The 20,465-nt window shown below is 46.5% G+C and overlaps 1 pseudogene; it reads right to left on the reverse strand.

Moving 5' to 3' along the window:
* The window catches only part of LOC128343843 (zinc finger protein 197-like), a 46,667-nt pseudogene that overhangs the window by 19,431 nt on the left and 6,771 nt on the right, over positions 1–20,465 (reverse strand).

The following is a 20,465-nucleotide window of genomic DNA, read 5'->3' on the forward strand; positions in this document are numbered from 1 at the left end:
GGGTGCTCCACAAGTACGAGAACATAGGAAGCTGCCATATATGGAGTCAGACCATAGGTCCATCTAGCTCAATATCAACTAAACAGACTGGCAGTAGTTTCTTCAAGGTTGCAGGCAGGAATCTCTCTCAGCCCTATCTTGGAGATGTCAAAGAAGGAACTTGGAACCTTCTTGCTCTTCCCAGAGCGGCCCCATCCCCTAAGGGGAATATCTCACAGTGCTCATACATCAAGTCTCCCTTTCATATGCAACCAGGGCAGACCCTGCTTAGCTAAGGGGACAAGTCATGCTTGCTACCACAAGACCAGCTCTCCTCTCCAAGAGAGGAGAGAACATAAGGGCCCAAATTCAATCTCCAGATGGAGGACCTCAAATAAGGCCAGGAAGACCTCTGCATCACACGTTGGAGACTCACTGCTGGTCAGAGTAGAAAAAACTGAGCAATGTAGATCAATGGCAACTTTATCTCCTGTTAAGCTCTTTGAAACATATTACAAAGACTTTCTAGCCCCTGTTGGTTGGATACAAATGATCCATCTCTATAATCTTTGGCTTTCACAGTAAGCTGAGTCCCTACCAGATATTCCCCATCTGTTTCTCCTGACAGATCTCTCTGCTGTCAAAAGGGGCAGGAATTCTATCCCTGAGTTCATGGCTAAGTTGGGACTGCTAATTTGGGCTGCTGAACAAGTGAATTAGAGCAAGGAACAGGAGGGGAGAGGAAGCCCTTTGAGACACCTCCTAAAGATAGCATTCTTATAATACATGGACCTTAGTGATCATTCTTATAATACAACGAACCTTGGTGATCCAGTGCAATGGAAATGTAGGAATACAAGAACAAATGTTCCTGAATCCAATAAATCCAGGATAGGCTAAGAAATCTCACAGGAAGTGGGGACATTTTAGTCTTAAAAGGGTTTGACAGAAACACTCAAAAGGTTCCAGGGGAGGCAGCTATTCCTATTTCAAAAAGGACCACCCTGCCCGCCCGCCCAAAACACATGGAAGACCCACCGATGTCATCAACGGGAGCACTCCAGTTCACTGATGCAGACCAAGAATAGCAGCAAAGGGAAGGAGGAGCCTTACCCAGTGAGGCCAGATGCCCACAGGTTTCCTCCATGACTTCTCTGTGCAGAGCCCTTTCGTCTGGATCCAATAGAGCCCACTCCTCCTCTGAGAAACTGAAAGCCACTTCCTCCAAGGTCACTGTGCCCTGAAAGAAGGAGGAATTTTTTTTCTCCTGAGAGCCAATATGGCAATTCTAGAAGGCAGCAATGACATGGTGGCTGGGAGTTCTCCTGCAGGGCTCAAAGTGTCCCTAAAAGCATTCTGAATGGGCCGGTTGACAGTAGATGCTCAGGGGATAGAGGCCCCCAAGCTATGCCCTGCTCTTGTTCTGCATGGTCCCTCTCCTACCTCATCCAGTTGCACAGAGGATGACTCCACTACTCCAGAAAGAGGAGAAGGCCTGGAATGAGGAGACATTGTGACTTCATAACCTGTGAAGGAGACAAAACAGATGTCTGATCATTTTAAACCAGGTGCTGGTTATCACCTTTCAAGCCCATCAGAGGGGGTCAACAATAAGGGAGGCTCGGCTGTCATACACAGGTCCTTCTCTGTTGTTGCCTCAAGGATCTGGAATGCTCTCTAGGTGGGTGTCCATTCTCTGGTGTCTGTGGCTGCTTTTAAAAAACATCTGAAAACGCTTTGATTTGTTCACGCTTTTACCCCTTAGGGGTTGCCAGTCTCTCCTTTCCGGCTGCTCTGTTTTTGTCGCTGTTGCTTTTGCTGTTTTTATGTTTTTAATTGATTTTAATATTTTAATATGATTGTATGGAATTGTATTGTATTAACTTTTGTAATCCCATGAAAGTAAATGCCAGGAAATTTAGCACCAACAAGACAAAGTACTTTTTCACACAATGCATAATTAATCTATGGAATTCTCTGCCATGGGATGTGATGATGGCCACTATCATGGATGGCTTTAAAAGGCGCTTAGGCAAAGTCATGGAGGACAGGTGTATCAGTGGTTACTAGTCCGGTGGCTGTGGGCCACCTCCAGCCTCTGAGGCACGATGCCTCTCAATCCCAGTTGCAGGGGAGCAACAGCAGGAGAGAGGGCATGCACATACCTCTTGCCTGTGGGCTTCTCAGAGGCATCTGGTGGGCCACTGTGTGAAACAGGATGCTGGACTAGATGGGCCTTGTGCCTGATCCAGAAGGGCTGTTATGTTCTAAACCGCCTTGGGATAATTTTATGAAGTATTTTTGATCCTGCTTTTCAGTCAAACACACCCAGGAAGGCCAGCACCACACTTTAACCAACACTAGGAGGCCATTCTCACGACCAACCTAACCCTGCCTGGGTTGCCTTGCAGATCCCTCCACTCCCCACCTGCCTAACCACCTTAACGAACCCAGCTTTTAGACGAGGTTAAGGGTGCTCTCGCACCCTTAAACCGGCTACTGGCTGTCGTGTGACTCCTTGGGCTGTCCTCCTCGTGCAGTCCGAGGAGTCACAGAGGCAGGCACATAGAGCGCTCGTCTGAGGGGGGAATCCCCAATGCAGTGCATGTGCTGAGGAATGTCCAGAGGTCAGAACAAGAAGTTTCGGTCCTGGATCCCTCCGCCCTGCTCTGTGCTTCATGGAGCTGCATGGAGCAGGGCGGCCCATGTGGGCGCCCTTCGGAGATGTGCCGAAGGGGACCTGCTTGGTTGTCTGGGGGGAAGGTAAGGTGAAAGCAGCCTTACCCCCACACCCTCCCGGGGCTATTGCGTGAATCGCCCCCAAATATGGCAAAACTGTGAATGCAAATCAGACTGTATTAAAGGACAGGGAGAATAAAAGCATCTTCACCTGCTGCTGTAATGTGTTTCCACACACAAAGTCTCAACGAGAGTGTAAGAGCAACCCCCAGATTTCAGGTTTATTTAAGAGAAAGAGACCAACTTAAAATATGTCCTGTTAATCCTCCTCAGCCCCTCTGACCCGACACACTATCCTTATGCCTAAAACAATATGCCAGGTTACTGCTTACCCAGTGAGCTGACCCCTCCGTCACCCTCTTGCACGATCCATCTCAGCACTGGCCTCTTTCTGGGCGGTGATGGGGCCTTGTCTGCCTTGGAGAAACCATGTTCCATTTTTGTCAACTTCTGGCCCTGAAAGGGGGGAGAGAGAGAGAGAGAGAGAGAGAGAGAGAGAGAGAGAGAGAGAGAGAGGTATTAGGAATGGCTGACACCTAGGACTGCTTTCTCCCACATCAACCCACTTAGGCAGCAAGATCTTCCTTGGGCATACTGTACCATGTTCAAGGTTCTCTCTAACAGGGATTCCCAGATGTTGTTGACTACAACTCCTATAATCCCCAAGCAAAGGCTATTGCAGTTGGGGGGTGCTGGGAGTTGTAGTCAACAATGTCTGGGAATCCCTGTTAGAGGGAACACTGACCATGTTCTCTCATTGTTTAAGGCAGAGGGTTTCAACCTGTGTACCCCTTCTGTCTGAAACCTTCACTTCAAGTTTATTAACTTTACCTCCTAGAAATTATGAGGTAATTTCTATTTACCTCATAGAATTTTTTTCCCTTCATACAAATTTTCAGGGTGTGTGCATGTATAAACACACCAATGTATATGTTACTGTTATTTATTTATTTATTACATTTTATATCCCACTCTTCCTCCAAGGAGCCCAGAGCAGTGTACTACACACTTAAGTTTCTCCTCACAACAACCCTGTGAAGCAGGTTAGGCTGAGAGAGAAGTGACTGGCCCAGAGTTACCCAGCAAGTCTCATAGCTGAATGGGGATTTGAACTCGGGTCTCCCCGGTCCTAGTCCAGCACTCTAACCACTACACCACACCGTTATGAGACAGTCCATTACAGTCACTGCCTTACATCCAGATTAAAGTTACTCATGACTACTCCCAGCAAAATTAATAGGACAAGTAAACTTGTCCCAATCATTCAATAACAGTACTTGTGAGTAACTTAATCTGCATGCAAGGCAGTACCTGTAATAGCCACATTCTCTGATCAGGCAGCAATGAACCACTCCGATCAGGCAGCATCCTAACCATTAGTCAGGGAGGTGGGAGGGCTCTGACAAACCTAAAAAGTATTCCCAGGAGTTCATGTACCCCTGGTTGGGAATCACTGGCCTAAGGCACCCAGGACAGGGCCTACTTAGTTGTGGCTCTTCAGTGGAAGCCCAGGCCCAGGGAGATGCCTCTGCTTCATCTCTATGGGCTTTTAAGCACAAGGCAGAGGCAACTTTATTCCAGAGGACTTTGGGAGGAAACAAAGCTGAAAATCCAGGGTGATGATGGCAATAGGTCTTGTGGCTCAGTTAGCTGTGGCTGCTGCTTGTGTATTTTTATTCAGTTTATACCATTTTAATACATGTTGTCAGATACTCTGTGGATTTTTAATCCAAAAGGCGGGATATCAATATTTCAAAAGTATCATCAAGCTATAGTGCAGACAAAAGAAATGAGCATGGGGAAACGGTCTCTGGAATCTTCCCACCCTGACCTAAATGGGCTACCAGCTAGGATTTCTGGGATAGCCATTTTCACATGTTCAGCTTCTTGGCGCTATCAGCATGAAAGAGACGCTCTCACCTGCAGCTCTCCCTGCTTCTCCTCTGTCTGGCTCAGGAGGAAACCTTCTGCCAGGGCCACCGCCTGGGAACTGGTCTCCGCTCCGCATTCCCTGACCCAGCGCTCCATCTCTGGGGGCAGGATGGTCAGGAACTGCTCCAGGATCACCAGGTCCAAGATCTGATTCTTTGTGTGTGTGTCTGGCTTCAGCCACTGACGGCAAAGGGCATGGAGTTGGCTGCACATTTTTCTGGGCCCCTCAACCTCTTGGTAGTGGAACTGTCTGAAGTGCTGGCACTGTACATCTGGACTGGTACTGTCTTCAGTCAGCATCTTCTGCATGGTTCTTTCCCAGAATTCCTCTCTGTTCCCAGTCTGGATAACAAGAGGGCCTCTTCTTGCACCAGGGCCGGCCAAATGTTCCTCTCCCACCTTTACTCTGTACTCCAAGGCAGTGTCCAGGAATATGGAGAGATTTCTCTGCTCTTCTGTTTGTTTCCCTGACAATTTTAAAAAAATCTTTAAAGACACATTTCTTCACCCAGGCTTTTAATTAAAAAACATTTTAATAGTTTTAACTTCATTTTAAAATATTGTTTTAAGGTTTTAAATTCTTATAATGTTTCAACTTTTTGTTGTCATTTATTTTAACCAATGTTTTAATTTGTCATTTATTTGTTTTAACTAATGTTTTAACTTTTTGTTTTTGTTGTAAATTGCCCAGAGACATAAGTTTTGGATGGTATAAAAAGATGATAAACAAACAAACAAACAAACAAACAAACACAGGGACTGCCTAGACAGATAGGGCTGTTATGTTCTGTGAAGCCAACACACCATTCCATTTGCAGGGTTACAAAGAGTTTTAGAAATAAGAAAGGGTGATTCTAGTTGTTGTTGTTGTTGTTGTTGTTGTTATTATTATTATTATTAACATTTATATCCCGTTCTTCCTCCAAGGAGCCCAGAGCGGTGTACTACATACTTGAGTTTGTCTTTCACAACAACCCTGTGAAGTAGGTTAGGCTGAGAGAGAAGTGACTGGCCCAGAGTCACCCAGCTAGTTTCATGGCTGAATGCGGATTTGAATTCAGGTCTCCCCGGTCCTAGTCCAGTACTCTAACCACTACACCACGCTGACTCTGGGTCTCTCCTTTGCTGGTCCCACAGTGTGCCCTACTTCAATCTGTTGTAATACAGACTGCCCTCAATTTTTGGAGTCCAGCTTTGACCTTGGATGACACTAGTGTAGAAAGAAGCATTTGGTGCCAGGAGAGAAATAAGAATCCATTTGGACAAAATACTGGAGTTTTGTAACTTGAACCTGGGAAGGCAAAGCATACAACCTGAATCTTTGAGTTCTTAATTAAGCAGATTTCTAGTTTGGAGTAAACAGGGTCCTGAGACACAAGGAATGCCCTGAGAGACTGAGAACTACACCTTAAAATGCAATCAAGAAAAACATCTCCCCCCAGATAGCTCCCCGCAGAAGACTCACTGTCCATTGAATTATGTCCTCCTCCTCCTGCCCCCACCCCCTACAGTGCTGGACACGGCTGTGGACTCATTTCTCTTTTCCTACCACTTTGGAAACATATTTTTGGACTGAATGCTCGGATCTGCCCAATGAGACCCATTCATAAGAACAGCCCTGCTGGATCAGGCCCAAGGCTTATCTAGTCCAGCATCCTGTTTTACATAGTGGCCCACCAGATGCCCCTGGGAAGCTCACAGGCAAGAGGTGTGGGCATGCCCTCTCTCCTGCTGTTGCTCCCCTACAACTGGTATTTAGAGGCATCTTCTCTCTGAAGCTGGAGGTGGCCTATAGCCCTCCGACTAGTAGCCATTGATAGACCTGTCCTCCACGAATGTTTAAACCCTTCTTAAAGCCATCCAAGCTGTTGGCTGTCATCACATCTTGTGCAGAGAATTCCATAGATTAATTATGCATTTTTTAAAATAAGTACTTCCTTTTGTCAGTCCTAAATTTCTTTGCAATCAGTTTCATGGGATGACCTCTGGTTCTAGTCTTATGACAGAGGGAGAAGAATTTATCTCTGTCAGCTCCATACTATGCATGATTTAATAAACCTCTATCATGTCTCCCCTCAGTTGTCTTTTCTTTTCTTCTAAACTAAAAAGCCCCAGGTGTTGTAGCCTAACCTCATATGGTTGGAAGGTGCTCTAGGCCACTGATTATCTTGGTTGCTCTCTTCTACACTTTCTCCAGTTCTATAATTCCCTTTCTGAGGTCTGGTGACCAGAACTGTGCACAGTACTCTATGAGCTACCGCTGTTGAGTGGGTAATCTGTAAAGCACTCTGGTCAGTCACCAACAGCTCAGACCCCATCAGTGTATATGTGAAGTTGCATTTTATGGCCCCAATATGCATCACTTTGCACTTGCTAACACTGAACCACATTTGCCATTTTACTGCCCACTTCCCCAGTTTGGAGAGATCCGTTTGGAGCTCCTCACAAACTGGTGTGGATTTCACCACCAGTGTTCCCTCTAAGGCATCCGCGTGCGCGCGTACTCACATATTTTTTATGTAATTTGGGGCTCACTCTACTGGGTGGATAGCAGCCTGTTTGCCTGACTAGTAGAGCAGCTGCAGTAGAGAAAGAGTCCCTCTAGGATTCTGAAATATTTTCCCCTTGGTTTCAAACTAAACTGACCCTGGAGGAAATACAACTGAGGGAACACAACTGAAGGAACCCCTGTGTGGGTCCAAGCAAGCATGTGTAACTGATTCTGTATTCCTAAAGTTCTCTATTCAGTTGCTATTTATGTCATCAAGAATTCATGTGTTGAAAAATAATGTGTCATTTGTTGAAAAGCAGTATATAAATTGTTGTTGTCATGGTGTAGGTGTATGATAATGATGCTTAATACAGCTGGGGTGGCCTGGGCTCAAGGCCTTTAGGCGATGAAGGTTAACGGGGGGGGGGGGTGCGCCTCCAAAGGCTATTAGGTCCAGGCTCGAAAATCACCTCGGTGCAGTCCTGGAATATAGGAAGGTGCTAAAAGGCATGATATCATACTGCACAGGAGATGGCAATGGAAACCCCCCTCCTGTATTCTACCAAAGACAACCACAGGGTTCTGTGGTCACCAGGAGTTGACACCGACTCGATGACACACCTTTACCTTTACAAAACAAAAGATCTCCAGTGTGATGGGGGATCCCGCTCCCCCACCACACACACACTGGAGCCCTGGGCATTTATCCCCGTCTGTCTTTCCCTGCTGCACCCCACATGCACTTTGCACTCACCAGGGTCCTGGGGCGCGGGTGATGCTGCAGGCAGGCAAAGCAAAGGCTCTGGGGCGCTGCGTGGGGGGAGACCTGAGGCGAGATGAAGCTACTACTGATCCCCTGCACAGCCCTTCAACGGCCTCTCTAGGAATCGCCACGCTCCCTTTAACCCTCGCCTTGACTTCTCCAGAGTCCTCCAGTCTCGTCCTGCAAAGGGAGGGGCAGTTCAGCGCAAGCTTCCAGGCTTCTGCAAAGCGGGGTTTCGCCGCACGCCTTTGCTCCTGGCTTTTGCCTCCCCAGCACTTGGGGGGCACTGAGGTTCGCCCCCCTAACCCAAAGTCTTCCTCCAGAGCAGCCCCAAGCAGAAGGGCAGCAGCAGGTGGTACTCCTGAAAACCGCTCCGCCCCAATCTGGAGCAACAGCTGGGATTGGTCTGGCTAGAGCGGAGTGTTTAGCCAATAGGAAAAGGGCATTCTGGGAGCCTCAAGCATCTGTTGCCTGGGCAGAAAAACAGACCTCCTCATTGGCTTCTCTCTCTCCCAGCCTCCAGTTGAGGGGCATCTTTGCTGGAGGGGTAGGGAAAGGGTCAGCCCTGGAAGCAGGTCTGTCCCCCGCCCGCAGGATCCATGTGCTGCCTGTTGGTGTAAGGAGCCCTGGGTTCTTAGAAGTTAAGGAGATCTAGCAAGCAGGGGGCATTTAACATAATTTATGGGCAAAAGAATGTAGATGTAAATAAATAAGTGGTCCCAGAAGTACACTGTAAACAAACAAACACGAGGAATATTTATATACTGCTTTTCAACAAAAGTTCCCAAAGCGGCTTACATAGATGCTCCCTGTCCCCAAAGGGCTCACAATCTAAAAAAGAAACAGAAGATAACCACAAGCAACAGCCACTGGAGGGGTGCTGTGCTGGAGATGGATAGAGCCAGTTGCTCTCCCCCCTGCTAAATAGAGAGATCCACTACATTTTAAAAGGTGCCTCTTTGCTCAGTTAGCAGGGGAACAAACAATGACACCGTTATACAAATGACAGTTTCTCCCACCTCCCGAGGTGTCCCTTCCCACAGTCCAATCAAGCTCCCTGCTGCCTTCTTCTAGGCATTGCATGCTAGGTTACAGTTGGACTAGGACTGCAGAGACCCATGTTCAAATCCATGTTCAGCCATGAAACTCACTAGGTGACTCTGGGCCAGTCACTTCTCTCTCCACCTAACCTACCTCACAGGGTTGTTGCAGGAATAAACATAACCATGTACACTGCTTTGGGCTTCTTGGTGGAACAGTCAGTTATAAATGTAAAAAAGAGCATGTGCGGCGGCCTCCAAAATGGCCACTGCAACGATCTACTGGGCCAAAATGAGGGTCCGGACAGGCCAGGGCAGTGATTTAAGAGGCTGGCGGGGAGAGAGGGGACCTTCATGGACCCCTCCTCCCTACGGCCCACAGGAAGCCTCCTAGAGAGGTTGAAGGTTAAAAAAAAATTAAAAAATATAATTGTTAACTTGTGTGGGGGTCCAGTTCCAGTCTGGATGGAACCGGAGGGGGAGGGGTTCAGTTCGACCCCGAACCGCCGGACCGAACCACCAGACTGCCAACCCTCCGAACCTGTTCACATATCCCTAATCTGGAGGGCCCCTGTTGAGGGCATTGGTGGCTCATCCATGTTTTTTGAACACAGGCCACATGTGTAAAATTACAAAGAGAAGAATACAGCTGTTCCATGATCTCATAATCTTGGAATATGAGAATGATCCCTTGCTTTGCTTTCTCTGCATCTGGTATGGTAACTTAGGTGGGGGATCTGGTCCTTCAACCATTTCTGCACAGTCTGTTTTCCTCCTGTCATCTTGGCACTTAGCCCAGATTTTAAGTCCCTAACTCATTCCTTATCAGGAGAATTTCTACACGAATTTTAAAGACAGCACACCTATTTGCTGGAATGATGACTAATTCTTCCTTGTATCCCAGACCCTCCCTCCCCTCCTGAAGTTCTATTGATACCCCTCTGTCCAAATCCAGCGCAAGACAGCTTTCTTTCATAAAAAGAGGTTCCAATATTCCCCTTCTCTTCCCTGGGTAGGACACAACCCTCTCCTTAAAGGGGTAGCTTCCTCTTGTAATATAAATAGTTGCCACACCTGGACCCTTTTGCCTGTTCGTTTTAAACCCTATTCAACTAAAACCTCGCCTTCCAGTGGGATATTTTTAGCCCACCCTGGATTTTTTGAACTCAGTAATACTTGTTCTAGTATTCCCATATCTGCCTTCTTATTTTACCTTCAGCCCCTTCAGGAGGCTTTCTGTGGGCTGCGGGGTGTGTGTGTGTGTCCGCGAAGGTTCCCCCTGCCCCTGCCGGCCTTTCAAATCACCACTGTGGCCCGTCCGGACCCTCTTTTTTGGCCCATTTGGGCCACGGTAGATCATCGCGGTGGCCATTTTGGAGGCCGCCATGCACGCACAAATGGCCTCTGCAAGGCCTGGCATGGTCCAGGGCCTCGCAGAGACCATTTGCGCATGCGTGGTGGCTACTTAATATTTTTTTTTTAAAAGTGGCTGCCAAAAACAAAATGGCCACTGCGCATGCACAAATGGTCTCTGCAAGGCCCTGGGCCATGCCAGGCCTCACAGAGGCCATTGGCGCATACATGGTGGCCTCCAAAATGGCCACTGCGACCATCTACCAAGGCCAAAACTGGCCAAAAAAGAGGGTCCAGATGGGCAGTGGTGGTAATGTGAGAGGCCGCCGGGGGGCAAGAGAACGTTTGCGGATACCCCACCCACCCCGTGGTGGATAAAAAGCTACCCCAAAGGGGCAGGTTTAAAAAAATATTATCTTCTGCCAAAAAATTTAACTGAGGGGCTGTTGTTGAAGCTTTCCCTGTGTGTACACCTGTTTTGAAACCCCATCACCTTCCCAGTGATGTAGTTGCAAATTCAGAAGTGCAGGCGCTCTCCATGATAGTCCCCATGGCCATACCCACCCCAACAGCCAGAGAAGCCAAGAAGTACCCATGCACCCCCTGCACTCACCAGGTCCCTGGATGGGATGAGTAGTGGGAACCCCTTTCTCCCCCAAAATCCAGTGCAAGAGCTGGGACCTACTAGTCTGGTGACAATAGGTTCCCTCCAGCCTCGGAGGCAAGATGCCCCTAAATACCAAATGCAGGGGAGCAACAGCAAGAGAGAGGGTATGCCTTCACCTCTTCCATGGTGGCTTCCCAGAGGCATCTTTGGTGGGCCACTGTGTGATACAGGATGCTGGACTAGATGGGCCTTGGGGCTGATCCAGCAGGGCTGTTCTTATGGACTGGCTGTGTAACCAAAGAGGTCACAGGATGTGCCAAACTCTCTCGCCCTGCCCCCACTTGGGGACGGGGCAGGTGGGCAGGAAAAGAAGGAGATGGAGAGGCTTATGGGGTCCATGTGCATCATGAGGGGGGGCTAAAGTCTTTTGTTGCTTGGGGGAAAGTGCTATGGGGAATGATATTGTAGGAAAAGAAGTCAAGAGTGTGGTGAAATGGGCGGGGGTGGGGGGCAGAGGCATTCTTACCCCTGGACTTCGGGGCTGAAGTTCAGGGCCTCCACACCCCGTAGGAGGCCTCAAATAATCCTTAGTCTGTCCTGGGTGGTGTGGTTTGTGCCAAGGACCTACATGTTAAAAAAAATGGTACTTAACTTGCAGAGGGGGGCCTCCAAAGGCCTTTAGGTCCAGGTTCCAAAATTACTTAGGTGCACCTTGGGTGTGGGGGCAAGTTTTATGTGCTGTTAATTTTTCACACTGTGGTCTCTCTCCATTCTTTTAGAATTCTTGGGTAGCACTGCCATCACTTTCCTATGAGAGGGACTTCAAAATTAGATCAAAATGATCTCAAAACCTCTTAAAGAAGCTTAAAGTAATTTTTTACTAGTTTGCTAATTTTTTACACTAAGTGTAAAAAGCAGGACAGTTTACAGACACACAAAGTGGTCAAAATGTACAAGCAAGGTACCCTTCTGCCTGTCTGGTGTTTAAGACAGGAGGCTCAGGCTCAGTAGATCTTAAGCCGGTGGCAAGTGCAGACAAACTTCTCCCGATGATCTCAATGGATAGTGTGGTTCATAGCAAAGAATAGGTTCTCTTAAATACCCAGGGCCTAAGTTGTTTAGGGCTTTATAGGTTATAAGCAAGGCCTTGTATTTTGCCCGGAATATTATCACAGCCAGTGTAGATCTTTTAAATAGGAGTGATATGGTCTCTCCGAGATGACCCAGAGACCAACCTGGCTGCTGCATTCTGGACCAACTGCAGTTTCCAGACTACGTACAAAGGCAGCCCCACATAGAGCACATTGCAGTAGTCAAGTCTGGAGGTGACCAGCAAATGCACTACTGTTCTGAGGTCATTTATCTCAAGAAATGGATGCAGCTGGCGTATCAACTAAAGCTGATGGAAGGCACTTCTGGCCACTGCCTCAACCTGGGATACCAGGGAGAGTTTTGTGTCCAGAAGCACTCCCAGACTGCAGACCTGTTCCTTCTGGGGAGGTGTGACTCCATCCAGAACAGGCAGATCAAAATCATCCCCCGAGTTCCAACCCCACACAGTAAGTATCTCCATCTTATCTGGAGGTAAAATAATCCTGCAGAGAATCTGCAGAGATTCCAATATTGGGAGCATGTGTAGCTCCAAGCTGGGGTCAGAACAAGCTTCTCCTGCCAGATTCTCGAATGTGAGGACTCCCCTATTGTGTACCAAAGTGCAAGCAACAATGCAGTAACAAGGGCATCACTGGGAGTGTAGTGGTTTGCATGTTTATACAGCCAGGGGGTAGGAATATACCCCATATTGTAGGATGGATGTTTTAAAAAGGGTTTCTCCCATGTCATTGGGTGGGCGCCTAAGAAAGTTAATCCTAATGGAGCACCATTTATTTCAATGAGACAAGTTTGTCAAGACTAATTTAAGTCCCATTGATTTCAATGGGACATAACAGATCCTAACTTTCTTATAATACAGCCCATTAAGTGTGATGCCTATCACACAGCAGTGCCTATCAAGGGCATGGTAGGGGACATTCTATCTACAGGGCACCTCAACTAAAAGACCCTTTCCCTGGTAACATCGAGCACAATTCAAACTAGTGAACAGAAAAGTCTTCACCTGGTATCTAAAAGAACAAAGTGATGACAACAGGAAGTTTTTCACACCCAGCTTTTAGTTTGCATCTCCTCCGGAATGAAGATGTGTGTTCACAGATCAGCCAAATTTACCCCAAAGTCCCTGAGATCTATCGGGGAGTACTTCCCACACAATTTGGGTTCTTCACTACACATTAGAGTGTAGTCCGATTTCTATCCGGGATTTAAAGAAAACAAAACCCACTCTTTGCATCAGTTCTCTGGGGCAACTTCAAACTCACAGTAAAGCCTCACAGGAAAACTGCAATAAAGCTTACTGTTTGGGAAAGCTCCAGATGAGCTTCATTACATAAGAACATAGGAACAGCCCTGCTGGATCAGGCCCAAGAAGGCCCATCTAGTCCAGCATCTTGTTTCGCACAGTGGCCCACCAGATGCCATTGGAAGCCACAGGCAGGAATTGAGGGCGTGCCCTCTCTCCTGCTCTTACTCCCCTGCAACTGGGACTCAGAGGTATCCTGCCTTTGAGGCTGGAGGTGGCCTATAGCCCTCCGACTAGTAGCCGTTGATAGACCTCTCCTCCATGAAGTGATCCAAACTCCTCTTAAAGCCATCCAGGTTCATTGGGGGAGGCGACTCCATAGACGGGGTGCCACCACTGAAAAGGCCCTCTCCCTAGTAACTATCCGCCTCACCTCATTTGGCAGAGGTGCTTGGAGCAGGGCCTCCAGAAATCTCAGGGTCTGGGTTGGGACATATGGGGCAAGATGCTTTCTCAGGTAACCTGATCCCAAGCTGTTTAGAGCTTTAAAGGTTAAAACTGGCACTTTGAATTGGGCCTGGAAATGGACTGGGAGCCAGTGCAACTGACGAAGCACTGGCATGATATGATCAAAATGCCCAGACACAGTTAATAATCTTGCAGCTGTATTTTGGACCAACTGTAGTTTCCGGGCCATTTTCAAAGGCAGCCCCGTGTATAATGCAGTGCAGTAATCTAAGCGGAAGGTCACCAGAGCATGGGTAACTGTGGCCAAGCTATCTCCATCCAGGTAGAGTCACAGCTGAAGTATTATCCGAAGCTGAAAAAAGGCACTCCAAGCTACAGAGTCCACTTGAGCATCTAGGTAGGAGGAAAAGCTACCCAGGTTTTCCTTCTGCCTTGCTTCTACACAAACAAAAAAATGGGAGCACACACAGCTCCCAAACCTGGGTAGAACACAGTTTTTGATTGAGTGAATGACCTCACTGGATGTCCAAGTGACCTCAGTGGCACTTTTCTCCAGCTTATGCTGCTGCATCAACTGCAACCTTTTCTGGATAGAGATGCAAAGTTGCCGACCTCCTTGCAAAAATATACAACTTATCCCTACAATCAGGCTCTGTGCCAGAGGACTGGAAAGTAGCCAATGTAGCACCGATTTTCAAAAAGGGATCTAGGGGTAATCCAGGAAATTACAGGCCAGTTAGCTTAATGTCTGTTCTGGGCAAATTGATAGATTATTTCTGGCTACAAACTCTACAAAAAGAACAGGGAAGAGTGGGGTGGGGTAAAGGTAAAGTGTGACGTCAAGTCGATTTTGACTCCTGGCACCAGGAGGGGTTTACGATTGCCCGCGCCGCATGAGATGATGCCTTTCAGCATCTTCCTATATCGCAGCTGCCCAATATAGTACCAGCGGGTATTTGAACCAGCAACCTTCTGCTTGTTAGTCAAGCATTTCCCCACAGCGCCACTTAAGTTGACTGGGGGTGGTGTAGCACTGTATATTAAAGAAGGGATAGAATCCAACAAGCTAGAAAACCTAGGAGGACCAGAGTCCTCCACAGATGGGTGACAATACGAGGACTGAAAGGAAATGTGTTATAGGGATGTGCTATCACCCTCCGGACCAAAACATTGAGAGTGACCTGGAGTTGGAGAAGCAGATCCGAGAGGTATCAAAGAGAGACAGAGCTGTAATAATGGGTGACTTCAATTGCCCTCAAACAAACTGGGCAAAATCATGTTTAGGTGTTATTTATTTAATACATTTCTATACTGCCCCAAACTCATTTTTCTGGGTGGTTTACAATAAAAATAGAACAAAATTAAAACAATTTAAAATTTAAGACATGTCAAAAGTGTTAACTATTAAAACTGTAAATCTAATTAAAAGCCTGAATGAACAGATGTGTCTTATTGACTAATCTTTTAAAAGTTGTCAGAGATGGGGAGGCTCTTATTTCAACAGGAGCACATTCCAAAGCCTCGGGGCAGCAGCAGAGAAGGCCTGTCACAGAGTAGCCACCAGACGGGCTGGTGGCAACTGTAGACAAACCTCTCTGGGTTATCTTAATGGGAGGTGGCAATCATGGCAAAGACAGCATTCTCTTAAATACCCTGGGACTAAGCTGTTTAGGTATTGTGTTGAAGGAAAAAGGCCTTAGTTGAGAGAGATCTCAAAGATGGAGAACTGAACCAAAGTTTGACTCACTGTCTGTCTGGGTATTTGAAAAGATGCTGCAGGTGCAGATATGAAACAATGACATTATTGTGGTACAAGGTTAGATATGTGCATTAGCTCTAAACAAATGTATCCTATTAGGCAACCGTGATTGGCCAATGCTGGTCTGAAGATGGACTGTGTATTGGTGCATCTTTTGGACCCTCTTATTTGCATATAATGATAAGGCTTTGGTATATATTCTGTATCCACCATTAATCGGGGCTATTTCACCTCATGACTGATGCCCGGTACCATGATCAATAAAGCTGATGGAATGGTGTGGCCTCTGCCTATAAACAACCCTAAGCAGGAGATTTCTCCAACAATTGGCAGAGAGGCCAAATTTGTAGACATGCTAAATGACTGTGCCTTTGAACAGTAGGGTCATAAAACCAACCAGAGAGAAGGCAACCCTGGATTTAATCCTGACTGGTGTCCCAGTGCAGGATGTCAGTTGTAGAACCATTGGGGAATAGTGACCATACTGTGATCGAATTCAGCTTATATGTGAGTGAAGCACTTCTAAGCAAGTCCAACACTGATGTGTTGGAGTTCGGAAGAGGAACCACCTCAAAAATGAGAGGATTGGTAAAATGGAAGCTGAAAGGGAAGGTCAGGAGGGTCAAATCACTCCAGAAAGCAAGGAACTTATTCAAAACAACAATAATAGAAGCTCAGTTGGAATAAATACCTAGGAGGAGGAAAGGTACCGCCAAGTTCAGGAGGATGGCAGCATGGCTAACAAGTAGAGTCAGGGAAGCTATAAAAGGGAAGAAAACTTCCTTCAGAAAAATGGATGTGCTGCCCAAATGAAGAGAACAGAAAGGAACATAAACTGCAAAGGAAATGCAAGGAGACAATAAGGGACGCGTAAAGGGTTTGAGGAGCATGTAGCTAGAAGTGTCAAGGGGAAAATAAGAAAAACTTCTTGAAATATATCAGAAGCAGAAAACCTGCAAGGGAGGTGGTTGGATAATTAGATGATGCGGGCATGAAGGGGATTATTAAGGAGAACATGGAGATTGCTGAGAAGCTGACTGTTCTTTGTATGTGTTCATGGAGGAGGATACTGACCATACACCCGATCAGGAACTGAGCTTCTCAGGCTTGGAGGCTGAAGAACTGGGACAATAGTGAGGTGACATGGGAAGATGTTCTAAACTGTCTTGAAAAACTAAAAAAAAAATCACCAGGGCCAGATGGCATCCACCCAAGAGTTCTGAAGGAACTCAAATGTGAAATTGTTTATCTCCTCGCAAAAATATGTACCTTGTCCCTACAAGCAGGCTCTATACCAGAGGACTGGAATGTAGCTAATGTAGCTAATGTAACTCCAGTTTTCAAAAAGGGATTCAGGAAGGATCTGGGAAATTAAAGGCCGGTTAGCTTAACTTCTGTGCCAGGTAAACTGATGGAAAGCATACTAAGAACAAAATTATTAAATGTATAGAAGAAAAGGCCTTGCTGAAAGAGAACCAGCATGGCTTCCACAAGGGAAAGTTTTACTAACTTCCGGAGTTCTTTGAGAGTGTCAACAGGCATGTGGATAAAGGTGGTCCAGTTGACATAGTATACTTGGACTTCCAAAAATATTTTGACAAGGTTCCCCACCAAAGGCTCTTGAGTAAACTTAGCAGTTATGGGATAAAGGGACAGGTTCATGTGTGGATTGGTAATTGGTTAAGGGACAGGAAACAGAAGGAAGGAATAAATTGACAGTTTTCTCAATGGAGGGAAGTTAGAAGTGGGGTCCCCCAAAGATCTGTACTCTTCAACTTGTTCATAAATGATCTAGAAGTTGGGATAAGTAGTGAAGCGGCCAAATCTGTAGATGACACTAAACTATTTAGGGTAATGAAATCCAAAACAGATTGCAAGGAGCTCCAAAAGGATCTCTCAAAACTGGGTGAGTGGGCAAAAAAATGGGAAAATGCGGTTCAGTGTAAGCAAGTGTAAAGTGATACATACTGGGGCAAAAAAACCCCAACTTCACATATACACTGATGGAGGCTGAACTGTCAGTGACTAGCCATGAGAGAGCTCTTGAGTTCATGGTGGACATCCTGTTGAGAGTGTTGATTCAGCACCTTCCTTATGAGGCAAGGCTACAGCATCTGGGGCTTTTTGGTTTGGAAAAAAGGGGACTACGGGGAGATATGACAGAGGTGTATGCATGGAGTAGAGGAAGTGGACAGAGAGACATTCTTCTCCCTCTCTCAGAACACTAGAACCAGGGGGGATTTAGAATGGTAAATTTAGGACCAAGAAAAGGTGGTACGTTCTCTCACATGGTGTAATCAGTCTATGGAATTCTCTGCCATGGGATGTGGTGATGGCCACCAGCTTGGATGGCTTTAAAAAGGGGCTTAGACAAATTCATGGAGGACAGGTCTACTAGTCTGGTGGCTATAGGCCACCTCCAACCTCAGAGGAAAGATGCTTCTGAATACCAGTTGGAGGGGAGCAATAGCAAGAGAGACGGCATGCCCTCACCTCTTATCTGTTGGCTTTTCAGAAGCATCTGGTCAGCCACTGTGTGAAACAACATGCTGGATTGGATGGGCCTTGGGCCTAGTCCAGCAGGGTTGTTCTTATGTTCTCCCCTGTGTGCATTCTTGAATGGACAGTAAGTCCTTTGCTCTGGCTGAAGCTCTTCCCACAGACAGAGGATGGATATGGTTTCTCCCTTGTGTGGATTGTTTGATGGGCAGCAAAGGCTTGTCTTTTATGGAAGCTCTTTCCACATTCTGAGCACTGATCACTCCTGAGTGGATTCTTTGATGGCAAGTAAGATGTGAGCTCTCGCAGAAGGTCTTCCCACAGAGCACTGATATGGTTTCTCCCCTGTGTGGATTCTTTGATGGCGAGTAAGATTTGAATTAATGTAGAAGCTCTTCCCACAGACAGAGCACTGATATGGTTTCTCCCCTGTGTGGATTCTTTCATGGGAAGCTAGGTATGATCTGCGACTGAAGCCCTTTCCACATTCTGAGCATTGTAATGGTTTCTCCCCTGTGTGGATTCTTTCATGGTGAATTTGCTCTTCATGCCGACTGAAGCGCTTCCCACACACCGAGCAATGATATGATTTCACTCCTGTGTGGATTCTTTGATGGGCAGCAAAGGCTTGTCTTTGACGGAAACTCTTTCCACATTCTGAGCACTGTAATGGTTTCTCCCCTGTGTGGATTCTTTCATGGTGAATTTGCTCTTCACGACGACTGAAGCGCTTCCCACACTCTGAGCAATGATATGGTTTCACTCCTGTGTGGATTCTTTGATGCCGAATAAGCTGTGAGCTCTGGCAGAAGCTCTTCCCACAGTCAGAGCACTGATATGGTTTCTCCCCTGTGTGGATTCTTTGATGGCGAGTAAGAGCTGAGCTCTCGTAGAAGCTCTTCCCACAAACAGAGCACTGATATGGTTTCTCCCCAGTGTGGATTCTTTCATGGGAATCGAGGTGTGATCTACGATTGAAGCTCTTCCCGCACTCAGTGCATTTGTATTTCCTCTCACCTATATGCATCATTTGATATGTGCTACTGTTTAATGTTGTTGCCCATTTAGGACATTTATTAAGTGTGCTTCTTTTGCAATCCTTTCTTTGGACAGGAATTTCATGGATGTCAGAGCATTCGGCGGCAGCAGATTTCTTCACCCACAGATAGTTTGCTTCTGTTTTCTGTCTCTGGGGTTCACAATCTTTCTCATTCTCTCGTCCGTCTCCTACAAGAACAAACAAAGTCTATCATTGAGGGAGAAATTATGTACACCACCTAGGGATACACGTATCAGGCGGTATATAAATAAAGGCTCAGGGTGACCTCCAGAGGGAGAATCTCAAATAACAAAGCCAGAGAAGGCCTCTGCTTCACATCCTGGAGGATCATTCTGGTCAGAGAAGACAAAACGGAGCAACCCTCCCCTCCCCCCGTGAAAACCGGTTTTAGAACAAGTTGACAAGTTGTTGATACTGTGAGTATATTAACTTCCAAACAGTTCTTTCCACCGACCTCTTTATTTGCCCCCCAAATAAAGTGTCAATAATCAGATGTTACAGGTTAAAGCAAAAGCAGTTTCAGTGTAAAATAACCATCTTCAATTGCTAATGCAGACCAACTGTCTCAGGGGTTCTTAAATCCCTTCCCGTGAGATTCCTTCTTTGCAGCTGTGATGTTTCCCTCTCTCTTTTCTCCCTGGCCTATTGCTTATCTCAAGGGAAGGCATTTAAGAACCGCTGAGACAGTTAGTCAGTATTAACAACCGAAGACGTTGCATTTACACTGCGACTGCTTTTGCTTTAACCTGTAAAATCTGCTGAATGATATTTTATTTTTTGCGCAAATAAAGAGGTCGGTGGAAAGAACCACTTTTAGAACAATTTTATTGAAAAGCAGGAAATAAATGGTGGTAGTAGTAGTTGGACCAATGGCAGCTTCTTCTGCTGGTAAATTCCAGGAAACCTGGTATTACAAAAGCTTTCCCAGCCCCAGAATGATATATATAGGTCTAGGTGGAAATACTATGTGGAGAAGGGGTTGAACTACTTTGGCTTTTCCAGCAATGCTTTGGTTGTCTTGGGCTATGGGAGAGCGAGATCATGTTTGTGCCAACACATTATGGATATGGAGAAACAGATGGACAGAAGCCAGATAGGTGTTGACACTTATTTAGGTAATCAAATATCACTGTCTGGCCCAGCAAGATACCTTAAAAAAATATTAGTACCTAGTTTCTGGAGGGCTCTGACGCTGGCCCGGTGTAATGCCTTAGAAACGGCTGTCCGGGAGGGGAGATACTGTAAGATCCCCTATAAGGAGCGTGTCTGCCCTTGTGGCTCTGGGGAAGTGGAGTCAACGGCCCATGTTATCTTGAATTGTCAGTTTTATTGAACTTTGCAGGAGAGATATATAAGTCCTTTTTTTAACAGCATACCCAAGTTGTTCTGAGCAGTTCTATGTGGAATTACTTTTGACAG

The sequence above is a fragment of the Hemicordylus capensis genome, chromosome 2 (assembly GCF_027244095.1).
Source record: "Hemicordylus capensis ecotype Gifberg chromosome 2, rHemCap1.1.pri, whole genome shotgun sequence".
In the NCBI taxonomy this organism is placed as follows: Eukaryota; Metazoa; Chordata; class Lepidosauria; order Squamata; family Cordylidae; genus Hemicordylus; species Hemicordylus capensis.